General features: G+C 49.8%; 1 protein-coding gene across 2 annotated transcripts in view; it reads left to right on the top strand.

The window, feature by feature from the left end:
• Positions 1-3,024: 3,024 nt before the first annotated feature.
• LOC105474202 (phosphoinositide-3-kinase regulatory subunit 5) overlaps positions 3,025-14,185 on the top strand; it is an 87,698-nt gene continuing 76,537 nt past the window's right edge. For both annotated transcript variants that reach the window (XM_011728693.3, XM_011728687.3), the window contains exon 1: positions 3,025-3,173. The gene's annotated coding sequence lies outside the window, so the exon portion shown is untranslated. The remainder of the gene's footprint in view (positions 3,174-14,185) is intronic.

Here is a 14,185-nt window from a genome sequence, read left to right as displayed (position 1 = left end):
TTACTGCCAGTCAGTTTCCCAAACTTGTGCCATGTTACACTCCTACAAGCAATATATGAGTGTTTCAGTTGCTCCACATCCTCACCAGCATTTGGTGTTTTCAGTGTGAATTTTAGCTATTCTAATGACTGTAAAGTGGCAACTCATGGTTTAAATTTGCATTTTTCCCAAAGACTCATCATGTTAGCACCTTTTCCTGTGTTTATTGGCCATTCGCATATCTTTTTTTGTTGAAGTGTCTGTTCAAGTCTTTTGCCCATTTTAAAATTGGATTCTTTGTCTTTACTACTTTTGAGTTGTGGGAGTTCTTTATGTATTCTGGCTATAAGTTACTAGAAACCTTACTATCCATTGGTGATGTCAACTGAGATAGGGAAGGCGGGAGAAGGAGTTTGGGAGAAGATGAAGAATTTATTTTAGGGCATGGAGTAATTAAAATGCTTTTGGATGGATTATCTAGACACGGATGTACAGAAAACACTTGGAATTACAGATCTGGAGCTCAAGAGAGAAGTCTGGGTGGTACTTTGGGAGGGATCAGTATGATGGGAATGGATAACATTGCCCAGGGAGAAGAGAAGCAGCCTCATCTGAAACCTCAAACATTGTAATGTTTAAGGGATGACGAAGAAATGAAGCCAGAAGAAGAAAACAGAAATCATGGTGAGAGGTGGAGGAGAAGCCAAGGAGGGGATTTTCAAGAAGGAGTGGTGCCAAATGCTCTAGTGAGGTAAGAAAATGAAACCATTGGAGTTGACATTTGGGGTTTCCCTGGTGGTCTCTGTTCAGAGAATTGAGGAATACATGTAAGATGAGGAAGTAGAGACAGGGTTAGACTCCTCTTTGAAAACATTAGGCAGTGAAAGGAAGGAGAGTGATTTCAAAGAGCCATAGAGTTTAAAACAAAGCAACAAAGGAGTTGTAGAAAGAGGTACATAATCAGATGCTTAATGAGTGACAGAGGTACCTTTCAGAGTCTTTCAAGCAGCTTTGGGGAGGTGGGAAATGGAGGATGGATAGGTGTCAGGTCCTGATCAGATCTGACAGAACTCAGTGTTGACGGGGTGGCAGAACATGCGGCTCCATATCTGGGTCACAGCTGCAGGTGGAGAGGAGAATGCCTACTTCTGAGGGGATGTAGGATGGGAGAAAGTTAGCTTCCTGGGATGCTCAGCGCCCTGGGAGTAAGCACCAATGAGCGTCTCTTTTGCAGTTTTCCTCCATTTTCAGAAGCCAGGCATCCCATAATTTCTCTGACAGATTATTTACCTTTCCAAGTGCTCTCCTAATCCAACATTTCCATCTGGCACACACTGTGTCATTCTTGCTCCTGAATTCCTGGTTCCAGAACAGTTCTGCCATTTTCTTCCTTTGCACCGTGTGTACCTTCAGTCTTCTCCTCTTCCTCCAATGTCCATATTTTTGTGGTGGAAAAGGTGCGGACAGGGGAGACAGGACACTAGAATCCTTATCAAGTCCTCTCTCAGTCCTTGGTGTCTCTGGTTCCTTCTCTGTGAAAGGGTGACGTGTTGGGGAGGGGTGGGGGATGAGGTAGGAGAGGGGGTCTGAGTTCCTTCCCACTTCTAACGATGGCTGGACCCAGGCCTCTGTGTTCAACCAAGGGTACTTTCTGTTTCTGTCCATTTGGGGAAGTTGCTTTTTCTTGGTATTTCGGGAGTCAGGAAAACAAAAGTCATTGGTGTTCATATTTCTCAAAGCCTCAGGTAGGGTTGCGGCTTTTGGCCAGCAATCACGTATGACCATGACCTTGTGGCCGAGTTTGCACGCCTCTAACAGATATTACGACACAGAGTTCCATTCAATAGTGGAAGTGGAGATTTCAGCGTTGCCCTTTGTTAACCCTCAAATGAAGTGCTTCTCTTCCATCGCGAGGGCTGTCCAAGCAGTAGCCAACCTTCTTATCCCTATTTTGTAAACGAGGGAAAGGACGCATAGGAAGCGCAGAGTCCCGTGGGATTCCCTGAGGAGTCCTTCCAACTCTTGGTAGAGCATCATCTGCAACGTCGTCTGGGGGAGAAAAAGGGGAGGCAAGAAGAGGGCCTTGACCCAGGAGGCAGGAACTCCGGCACACCCCCATTCCCTTCCCCAAGGGCTGGGGAGACCACTCAGGTGACAGTAGCCCTGGTGCCGGCCAGGGGGGGCGGGAAGTCCAGCCAGAGGCTGGAGCAGCAGTGCTGAACTCCAGGACTGGCTGGTATTTCTATGAAGGTTCCTGCAGGAGGATGCGGGTCAAGGTGCTCGTCTGCAAAGCAGGAATGCAGGCATTTTAAGGGTTAAGGGCACTCAAAGAAAATAGAAGTAGGTGGCTCACGCCTGTAATTCCAGAACTTTGGGAGGCCGAGGTGGGCGGATCACGAGGTCAAGAGATCCACACCATACTGGCCAACATGGTGACACCCCGTCTCTAGTAAAAATACAAAAAATTGGGCGAGGTGGCGTGCGCCTGTAATCCCAGCTACTCAGGAGGCTGAGGCAGGAGCATTGCTTGAACCCGGGAGGCGGAGGTTGCGGTGAGCCAAGATCGTGCCACTGCACTCCAGCCCGGGCGACAGAGCGAGACTCCGTCTCAAAAAAAAAAAAAAGAAAAAGAAAATAGAAGTAGGAAGAGGAAGTGGGTCCTAGTGAGAGAAGGAAGCAGCTCGTCGGAACTTCCTCTTTCTCGTCTTTCCCTGAAGCCCCCACCCCAGACCTGCCCCCGGCTCCGCTCAACCCTCCTGCCGGGCCAAAGCCGCGCTTCTGACGCGGGGGCCTAACCTCCCCTTACTCCTAGGGGGTCGCTGGTGCTCCGCGCTGGCGCCACGGCCGTGCACCGGCCAGGGTCTGCTTCCGCGGGCTGGCAGGTCAGAGCCGGGGCTGCTTCTCAGACACTCTGCGGACTCGGGGGCGTGACCCAGGGGATGCGGGGCCAGGCGCGCACCTGGCTGACGCGGCCCCGCCACCAGGTGGCTGGAGAGGCCGGCTCCGCGGTCAGCCCCGCCCCACAAGGCCCCGCCCCCTGACAGGCCCCGCCCCCCGCCCTCCGGAGTAGCTCAGGCTGGGCAGATGCTGCGGCTCGCCGCGCGGCTCCAGCTGGGGCGCGGTGGTCCCGAGGGTCACCCGAATCGTAGGGAGTCGCCGCTGGACAGGGGCTCGGCGCCCGGCAGGGACTGCAGGTGTGTGACTGGGCAGCCAGGGTGGGTGCGGAGGGCACGCGTGGGAGCTCCAGGCAGACCTGGAGCAAGCTGGGGACAGTCGGGGAGAGTAGGCTCCGCGAGCAGCCGCCGCAGCCCGGGGGCTGGACAGATCCTGCTGTCTTCCGGCCCCGTGGACCGGGCCCACCGCGGGGGCAGCAGGTCTGCAAACCTGCACTCCAGATAGCCACAGAGACTTAAGGGGCGGCGCGCTGACCACTCATCGTTATCCGGGTAACCTCTGCTGGGCGCTTCTGTGCAGCTGTGTCCTCAGCCTCCTGCCTCCAACACAGGTCGCCCTGTGTTGTGGGGTCAGGGACCCTGTCCGCCCCTGTGGGGAACTGTCCGTGAGCGTGGGCATCAGGGCTCCTGTGCCGTCAGAACCTGGGAGTCATGGAAATGCCCGCGTAAGGCGCCCTCCGTCGCCTGCTAGTTAGCCCGCGTTGGCTCCAGACGCGGCTGCTGTCCTAGAGAACTGCACGCTTTCTGCTCTCAGAGGTTCTGTGTTTACACACGGCATCCCCGCGTGACTGTGTGTGTGTGCGTGCATGCGCGTGTACGCGTGCTGGCCCATCCCGGCCTGGGGTAAATACACAAAAAGTTCAGGTCAGTAAGAGGAAGGAGATTGTTCAGAAGGAAAAGGAAGGCGAGATTAAAGCAGCAGGATGTGGTATAAAGCGAGTTAACAAGACTCCGAGTAGAGAGGAGGGGTGGGTTTAGGCAGAATGAGGGCTAAAAGTAGGCCAAGCCTGCCTCCAAAGTCCTCTCTGGACTGACACCCTCGTTTTCTTTCCGTGTCTTCTCATCCACCCCACACTTTCCTTCCTACCCTCAGGACCACCTCTAAGGCACTGGCTCCCAGAGCTGACTGCAGGTTGGACTCTCTTCCAAGCAGTCCTACAACATGGCTTTCCAGGGATGGGATCTGGAATCTGTATTTTTCGAAAATTTTAATGAGCTCCTTAAGTGGTGATGCTGAAGCCATTGCTTGGGAACCATGCATGATGTGGAAAAGAGATCCAAGTTCCAACCAGATCCAGCTGTGTGACCTGCAGCATCACACTGTCCCCCAACCCAGCCTCAGTCTCCTTATCTGTAAAATGGGCTCTCATATTGACCCATAGAGCTGTGTGGAATTATTATTATTATTATTGACATAGGGTCTTGCTCTGTCACTCAGGCTGGAGTGCAGTAGCATGATCATGGCTCACTGCAGCCTTAAACCCCCAGGCTCAAGCAATCCTCCACCTCCGCCTCCCAAGTAACTGGGATTACAGGTCAGCACCACCATGCCCAGCTAATTTTTGTATTTTTTGTAGAGGCAGGGTTTTGCCATGTTGCCCAGGCTGGTTTCAAATTCCTTGAGCTCAAGCGATCCATCTACCTTGGCCTTCCAAAGTGCTGGGATTATAGGCATGAGCCTCTGTGCCCAGCCCAGTGTGGAAAATTAAGTGAGGCATGTATGATGAGAATGGGTGCATGTGGGAGATGCTTTGTGGATGTTTGTAGAACGCTGGATTCCGTGTTTCCTCGGTATGGCTGCAGGGGTGTGGGTCTTCACCAGGGGATCCATGGAAGACAAAGAAGACAGTTTTGGATAGTGGAGCTGTCTTCCTGCTTCAGGGCTCCCTCCCCTGCTTTTTGAAGCCTTACAAGCCAGGACTGTGGGGGCAGGAAGGCTTGGGGTCTTTGTGTGCTGAGCCTCACTGGGGTTTTAAGAACCTCCCTCCTTTCATTTCTAGTTTAGAAAAGGGATGATTCATTATCCTCCCTCCTCAGGCTGGAGTAGAAGCAGACAATCTCTGCCTCCCTGCTTGTCTTTCTTCCCTCCCATTCACTGTTTATTGTTGCCCTCAAGAATAACAGGTTGCCCAGCTACTTGGGAAGCTTAAGTGGGAGGATTGCTTGAGCCCCGGAGTTCAAGGCTGCAGTGAGCTATGATCGCTTCACTGCACTATAGCCTGGAAGACACAGAGAGACTCTGTCTCAAACAAACAAACAAAAAACAAGCAAACAAAAAAAGAAGAATAGGTTGGACGCTAGTGGCAGTGGGTGACAAGAGCATTAGGGGTTGATGTTGGCATGAGGATGAGAAGGCCGGGGTGCAAACTGCTCCATACCCCTGTGTTAGCCATCCATCAGGGGCCTGCTGGCTGAGGAGTGGGAGAGGAGGAGAGCCAGGAGCCTTTTTGCCTGGGTAGCCTAGAGTTTGGAAGCCCCAGCTTGGGTTCCGCTGAGCACTCAAGCTGTGCTGACTTGGCCTTTCTTCAAAGACGCTCATCCCAAGGGACTGAGCTGGCTGGCCCCGTGGGACCTCTGAGAACCAGAACACCTGTTTGGCCTCAGCTGGTGAGCTAAAAGCCTGAACCAATGTATTAAGAAAGAAAGCTGGCCAGGCGTCATCGTTCACACCTGTAATCCCAGCACTTTGGGAAGCCAAGGCTTTGAGGCCAGGAGTTCAAGGCTGCAGTGAGCTATGATCGTGTCACTGCATTCTAGCCTGGGCGATAGAGTGAGACTCTGTCTTTAAAAAAAAACAAAAAATAAAATTTAAAAAACAGAGAAAGCTCCTGGAAGAACAAGATAGAGTGATCCTTAGCAAGTCAAGGGAGAGGTGTTTAATTTGATTTTTGAGCCTCAGATATAGGTGGGGTGGGAGGAGAGAAAGGAAAGAGTACATCTGACTTCTGCCCAAAGGGAAGATGATACCTTCCCATAGCAAACATGTATTACATAGTAGGATATTTCATCAATTTGAAGATGTACATATTTTCACATTTTGGCAACACTGAAATCAAGGTGCATGTTACCGTTTATGGCATCTTCCAATTATAATAGGCAACACTATTTCTTCCTTATTGCCACACAAAATAATGGTGCATCTTACAATTGATGGCATCTTAGATTCTGTTAAATACAATGTATTTTTCACAGATTTGGGGGTATGTGTTAGCGATACACAGGTTCACATAGAATTATGTTGTTCTCATAGCTTTCATACATAAATTTTTCTAGTAGCTCTCTACTCAAAGTATCAGAACTTTTCAATGTATTCTGTTTTAAAATATATCTTTGTAAAGTATGTTGCTTTCATTTATAAATGTGGCTTGTCGGATATGATTGAATAATTTCTTGAAATTTTCATCAAATGGTTCTGGACGGCCATTCTCTTTTGTACCCTGTGTCTTTTTGTACATTCGTGCTTCTTTCTCTTTCATCCTTCTCCTCGTCCTTTTCTCCTTTGGCTATGACTTCATGGTGTTGGGTACTGTGCTAAGTATGTCATGTCCTTTCATCTTCACAGTCACACTCTGAGGTAGCTACAATTATTGCCCCCATTTTACCTATGAGAAAACCGAGGACCAAGGCCACACACGTAGGAGGTGCCGGAGCTGGGCTGACTCTAGCGTCTGCTCTTAACCAGAGTTGGCCAAGCCTAAGTGATGGCTTAGGTGTTCCTGTGGGTGTCAAGCACGTACCCTATACAACACAATTTTGGGGGCATGAATTGTGGCCACCAGATGCTTTTGTTTGTTTGCTTACTTCTAGGATAGTAGCTAGATTTTAGATAGTTGAGGTTATTGGTTAAGTGACTTCCAAATAAGTGAGTCACAGCTATAAGAAGTTACACCCAAAAGGGGGTTGGAGGCTGATGAATGGGAAGACATGGATGACTTTCATGGCACAGAGAAGATCCTGGGTCCTTCTTGAGTCTTCTGAGTCTATCCAGTGGTATGCTAGACTTCGGGTCCTAGAGTTTGGCATCCATGGGAGACGGCTGCTTCCATGGGAGCTTCTCTCATGCTGCCATGATGATGTAAGATAACACATCTGCGTGAGTCACTTTTCTTTTTTATTTCTTTATTATTGTAATTTTTTAGACAGAGTTTTGCTCTTGTCACCCAGGCTGGAGTGCAGTGGCGCGATCTCGGCTCACTACAACCTCCGCCTCCTGGCTTCAAGCGATTCTCCTGCCGCAGCCTCCCGAGTAGCTGGAGTTACAGGCGCCCGCCACCACGCCCAGCTAATTTTTGTATTTTTAGTAGAGATGGGGTTTCGCCATGTTGGCCAGGCTGGTCTCGAACTCCTGACCTCAGGTGATCTGCCCGCCTTTGCCTCCCAAAAGTGCTGGGATTACAGGCGTGAGCCACCGCACCCAGCCTGCGTGTGTCACTCTTCAGCTGAAAACGCTGCAGAGCTGCATGACTTTCCAGAGATGGTTCACACCCACCACCCATCCCAGGTCCACCCCTCCTGCTTCCTCTCTGGTAGCCTGAGCAGATCTCTGCACCTTTGTGTGTGCTGTTGCTTCTCCCCAGATTGCCCTTCCCTGCCTCTGCCTGCCTGGTGAACTGCCAGTTCCTCCTACAAGCTCAGCTCAAGCCTCATCTTCTGATGCTCTTCCTTTGCCCCTCAGCACTAACCATCTCCTCCTTCATTGTGCTTTCTATGTTTTCGCACCATAGGGCTGACCACCCAGGCCTACAGGGCGACCAGTGACCCGGCACAGCTATGGCCTGCTCACCCTAGCCACCTGATGTTCAGCATGGCATCAAGCTGTCATCCTGAAACTCCCTGGGATCTCATAGGCAAGGTGCCCAGGCACAGCAACGGCAGAAGTTGCCAGATCACAGGATGGGGTGGGGGGCTGGGGGTGGGGCCCGGAGGGAGTGGTGTGCTTTTCATTTTCATGTCCTCGGGAGTCTTGTTGTTGTTGACCTAGGCAAATAAGCTTGTGTGGTTTCCTTGTTAGGGGGCAGGGCTGGGGTGTGAAGGCTGAAGGTGGCCTCACATGGAGCCAGGGGGCCCAGTTTCTGCCTAGCTCCCCCACTCCTAGCCACGTGATCTTTGCTAAGTCCATCTACCTCTCTGCGTGTCCGTTTCCCCATCTGTAGGATGGAAATCTGGCACTCAGTACTTTATGTGGCCCCTGCCTAATCGCTAACATTTCACTTGTTCATTCAACACTTCTGCATGGAGGACACCTTCTGTGTGCCAGGCATGTGCCAGGCTCTGAGGATGCTGAGCAAGACAGGCAATGATCCTGCCCCGTGGAACTCACAGTCTCATGGACAAGATATGCAACATACATATTGTTTAATTACAACTGTGAGAATTATGGGATACTCTGAGATTATGGAAAGGGAACTCAATATAGTTGAGGGGTTAAGCAAAGGTTTCTCTGAAGAAGTCATATTTGAGTTGAGACTTGAAAGATATAACATAAAAGAAAATAATAACAATAATGCCTACCAATTAAGAAATACTTGCTAAGGGCTCTTTGGGTGCATTATCTCTGGCATTCTTTTCAACACCTGGTGTGTGGGGTATGTGGGCTCCCTCTCCTGTAAGGATCAGGTGATAGCACTACTGGCAAGCACCCTTCTCGGTTTCTGACACAGACCAGGGACTCATCCCCACCTTCCTCACCCCTCCCGGTATTCCAAGGTCCAGCTTATGGATGCTGAGGTCATAAATACTAATGTGCGGGCTCTCTTCTCCCTTCCACTGACACAGATAGCATGTCCCGCTCAGGAGCCCTCTGCATTTGTGCATCTCCGTCAACAGCTCAGGGAGTTGAGTCCCCATCCACAGAAAACTCCATCATGTTGATTGCCGGGCCTTGGTTCTGTCCCTCTTAGGAGCCGCTGTCCTGGGAGGGTTCAGAAACTCTGATCCGGATGGTCTGTCTCATCTAGGAAGTCCCTTGTCCAGCTTCCATATCCTTCTTCCACGAAAGTTGTCTCCCCAGAACCATGGAGTGTGTGCAGATGTATCACTGGGTTTTTGGTCTGAGTATTTGTTCCTGCATGGCTTGGTGGTTTGGCTCTTGTCAGGCAAATCTCCATGCAGCCACTTCCACTCAACCTGGCCGAGCCAGCCAGCCTCCTGCGGGAGGGTTCTGCAACAACCAGATCGCATCTACACTGACAGCTCTTCGAGGGGAGTCTCAAACTCTCTCTAGATAGGGGGCCCCTTTGAAAAACTGATGAAAGCGATAGATCATCTCCTCTCTCGTCACCCATAAGCACATATGTACATGAGAATGCATTTGTACGTGTGCACGCACACACGCAGTCTCTCTCTCTCTCTCTCAAAGTTTTGCATAGAATTCTAAGGTCTTCTTGGATCTCTGCAGTTCACCGAGGGATTCAGGTTAATAACCCCTGTTCTAGAAAACATGACTTTCTCTATGCTGATTTCTTTGGATTATCCCCAGCACAGCTCCCTGTGGGAGGAAGCTGCTGTCAGAAGCAAGCTGGGGATGGTGATGAATAATGAAAACTGTACAGAGGACGCCGGTAGCGACTCACTGGTGAGAACCCAGAAGTGACATGCTGGGGGCCGGCTCCTGACTGTACACTGGGCCACTGCTGTGCTGTTGGATTTCTCACCAAGTTTTGAATTCAGCCCATTTTCAAGATGATTAAAGAGTGAGAGAGAAGGCCGGGCATGGTGGCTCACACCTGTAATCCCAGCACTTTCTGTGAACGAGGCGGGTGGATCACCTGAAGTCAGGAGTTCGAGACCAGCCTGACCAACATGGAGAAACCTCATCTCTACTAAAAATACAAAAATTAGGCCGGGCGCGGTGGCTCACGCCTGTAATCCCAACACTTTGGGAGGCCGAGGCAGGTGGATCATGAGGTCAGGAGATTGAGACCATCCTGGTTAACACGGTGAAACCCTGTCTCTACTAAAAATACAAAAAATGAGCCTAGCATGGTGGTGGGTGCCTGTAGTCCCAACTACTCAGGAGGCTGAGGCAGGAGAATGGCGTGAACCTGCGAGGCAGAGCTTGCAGTGAACCAAGATTGCACCCGTGCACTCCAACCTGGGTGACAGAGTGAGACTCCATCTCAAAAAAAAAAAAAAAAAAAATTAGCCAGGCATGGTGGCACATGCCTGTAATCCCAGCTACTTGGGAGGCTGAGGCAGGAGAATCATTTGAACCCGGGAGGCGGAGGCTGCGGTGAGCCAAGATCGCACCATTGCACTCCAGCCTAAGTAACAAGAGGGAAACTTCATCTCAGAACAACAGTAACAAAAAAAAAAAAAAGAGAGAGAGAGAGAAAGAGAAAGAAAAGGTGTCTGTGGCCATACACATGAAAATAAACAGTCTACAGATCAGAGAGGCAGGCATGGCTGTTTCTTTGCCACAAAAGTCTGCAACCTCCCGAGTTCCCAGGCACTGGCATGAGCTTGGGGCTTTGTTTCTCTGATGTGGTCGTAGTTCTTTAGAACCAGTGCCTTGATGTAAAGCGCCATGTGTGAAGGATGTTTTCTTCAATTCCTCTTTTCTAAGGATTTTTAAAAGCATGAATGGTTGTTACGTTTGTCCAATACTTTTTAAAAGCATCTACAAGGAAACGCTTATATTCTTTCACTTTGTGATAGATTTATGTGACACATTAGGTCATGAACTTCCACGTATTGAACCCTTTGCATTTCTGGAATAAACTCGATTGGGTCAAGGTACTTTATTCTTTCAGTACTGTGCTAGGTTTGATTTGCTGTGATTTTCTTTAGGAATTTTTTTTTTTTTTTTTTTTTTTTTTTGAGACAGTCTCACTCTGGAGTGCAGTGGTGCGAACCTCCACCTGCCAGGTTCAAACAATTCTCGTGCCTCAACCTCTGAGTAGCTGGGATTACAGGCATCCACTACCACACCGGCTAATTTTTGTATTTTTAGTAGAGACGGGGATTCACCATGTTGGTCAGGCTGCTCTTGAACTCCTGGCCTCAAGTGATCCACCCGCCTTGGCCTCCCAAACAAAGTGCTGGGATTATAGGAGTGAGCCACCGCATCCCGCCTTTCTTTAGGATTTTTGCATTAAATGAATTTGGCCTCCATTTTCCTTTTCTGTGCTGCTGTTGTCAGTTTTTGATATGCTGACTTTGCAAACGACTTTGGAAGCATGTTACCTTCTCCCGCGCCCAGTGACAGCTTATAGAGTGGGGAACGAGCTGCTCCTTGGAAGCTGGGAGAACGGCTCCGGTCTTGAGGTCTTCCACTGTGGGATTCTTGGCTTCCCACTCCCCAAACTTCCTTCTCTTCTCTCTTCCTCAATCCTCCCAGGTACACACCTGTAAACCTCAGTGCTCCCAGGCTCATGCCCAAGAGCCATCTTTGATTCTTGGCTTCTGATGTTCAGCCACTAGGTCCCATGGGTCCTTACTTTATATGCCTTTCAGCTTACAAAAATGCCTATTTCTACACGGAACTGGGCAGATCCACATTGAGTGCATTCCAGGTGCTGCATTTGGAGGATGCTGATCAGCCACTTCATACTCAGAGAAAGGTAACCAAGATGGCGATGACAGAATATGAAGTAATTAAGAAGTAGAGAGGTTTTTCTCCAAGAAAAGACAGAGGAGAAGTAGTATCTGTCTTCAGATGTTTGATGAGCAGTGTCCTTTGAAAAAGGTGAAGACGCCTCACCTGGGGGTCATTCTCCAGGACGGAAAAGGGATAATGGAAGAAAAATTGTCAGAAAATAGACTCTAGCTCACTAGAAGGAAGATCTTAGAGAAACTCAGAGCAGATCAACAATGGAATGGGAGGTTTTGTGGTGGTGAGTTTACCGTTGGGGAAAGTATGCAGGGAAAATATGTGTTATATATTATAGAAATGATAGCCGTGGGAAAGGAGACCAATATAGCTCATTTTTAAAGAGCCTGTAGTTCTCTAAATCATGGTGGCCATGTCTGACTGGTTGTGTAAACACTGGTTGTTCTGAGAACATAATTCGAGTTTAAGTAGTTCAGTGACCTTGAATAAATACGTCCCATAGCTGGGCAGTTTGCTCAGAAATCCCACAGCCCTGCTTCACAGCCCATTCCCCGGAGCAGAAGCACCTTGGCTGTTAGAAAACCATAGCCATTCATGGACACTGGGATCCTCGCCCACATCCTCTGCTGGGAGCATGGGTTTTTCTTGGAGTCTCTTGTTCTTGGCTCCTTCAGATACCTGGTAAAATAAACTAATTGAACCCAATTTCAAAATCGCCTTCCTCTGTGAGTGTCCCAGATAAGATCATGGGGCCAACGTATCTCACCTCCAGTTTGAGCTAGGAATTAATGTCCTCTTGTTCTTGGGGTTTTCAAGTCAACGTTTCATAGGTCTTTGCACCATGCATTCACTTCTGTACCATGTTGAGAGTTTCATTTTGAGAAAACAAAAAGCTCTGTGTTCTCTTTGGCCTGTTACTGTGCTTAAGAGAACACAGGGGGCTGTGATGTGATGTACGGGCTACAGGATGGGAATAGAAGGTCTAATCTCTAGTCCTGGTCCCTAATTACCTCCTCGTCTTGCTCAGTCTGTTTCCTCCTGGACCAGTTGGACTCTATGATTCTGACCTCCTGTGAGTTTTCAAAGCCTGCTCTCCAAGAGTTGTCTTGTGGGAGCTGCTCTCATGGGCTGAGCAGAGAGGGGACCTGCTCCTTCCCTCATGGTGCCACCTTACGACAGGACCCCCAGTGACTATGAGTCCCTCTTCAGACCCCAATGGCAGAAACCCACCCTCCAGCCCGTGATCCTGCTGGAAGGCTTCCTTTCAGGTCACTGGTGGTTCTGGAATGAAAAGTTCCAATAGTCTCTTCCCAAACTGCATCTTTTTTTTTTTTTTTTTTGAGACGGAGTCTCGCTCTGTCGCCCAGGCTGGACTGCAGTGGCTGGATCTCAGCTCACTGCAAGCTCCGCCTCCCGGGTTCACGCCATTCTCCTGCCTCAGCCTCCCGAGAACCTGGGACTACAGGCACCCGCCACCTCGCCTGGCTAATTTTTTTGTATATTTAGTAGAGACAGGGTTTCACTGTGTTCGCCAAGATGGCCTCGATCTCTTGACCTCGTGATCCACCCGCCTTGGCCTCCCAAAGTGCTGGGATTATAGGCATGAGCCACCGCGCCCGGCCACATTTTTTTTTTTTTTTTTTTTGAGACAGGGTCTCACTCTGTCACCCAGGCTGGAGTGCAGTGGCACGATCACAGCTCACTGTAGCGTCAACCTCCCCAGGCTCAGATGATCCTCCTGCCTCAGCCACCTTAGTAGCTGGGACTACAGGTGCATGCCACCATGCCCAGCTAATTTTTTATGTTTTTTGTAGAGACAGGGTCTCACTATTTTGCCAAGGCCGTTCTCAAAGTCCTGGGTTCAAGCAATCCACCTGCTTTGGCCTCCAAGTACATGCTGGTTATTTTCACTTGATGCCCTATTTCAACTTAAGCAATGTCCAGAGCCCAACTCTGCATCTACAAAGCAGGCTTCCTCTGCAGACTTCCCCATTTCTGTCTCTGCTGAAACCAGACTCCCAGCCTTGAAGCCTTGGACTCATCTCTGAGTCCTCCCTCCATCTTCCTTGTTCCCCACTCACCAGCCAGTTTTGATGGTGCTTCCTTTCTCCATGGTTCTTGTTTCTCTCACTTCCCCATTGCTCTCTCTGCTACCCAATTTGGCTTTCTTTACCATATGCCTCTGGTGGGCTTTTTGGACCACAGGCTCTTCCTCTCTTCACCAGGAGATTCTTCTTATGAAAACTTCTGTGTCACTGTGGTCAGATGCCTTTGATGGCACCCCACTGCTTAGGGGGAGTCCAGAGTCCTTAGTCTTCTGTTCAAGTTTTGAAGTTGGTCCCCACTCCTTTCTCCACAAATCCTCACGCTCTCCTCCAGCCAGACTGCTTGACTCAGTTTTCCCAAGACCTAATGTGTGTTCTTGCCTCACTCATCCCCTTCCCAATGAGGGAAGCTTTCCAACCATTTTGTTCAGCGCTGACTCTCCAGTGCCTTGCAGGGACCAGCATTTGTCATTCAATCAGTGCTTGCTGAATGAGTGATTGCCCGGTTGAGCAGCCAGCATGGAAGAGGCCCGGGCCTCAGCTTTGGATGACTGATGATCAGGCAGGCTGGGCTGCTCCCCATCTGAGACCTCTGTGGGGTTCAGTCATCCTCCCCCCATGGACCCTTCAGGTATGTCACTGGCCTTCTGTGCACA

This window comes from Macaca nemestrina, chromosome 17 (assembly GCF_043159975.1).
Source record: "Macaca nemestrina isolate mMacNem1 chromosome 17, mMacNem.hap1, whole genome shotgun sequence".
NCBI classification, from domain to species: domain Eukaryota; kingdom Metazoa; phylum Chordata; class Mammalia; order Primates; family Cercopithecidae; genus Macaca; species Macaca nemestrina.
The sequence above is the reverse complement of the archived record's forward strand: the minus strand, read 5'-3'. Positions and strand labels throughout refer to the sequence as shown.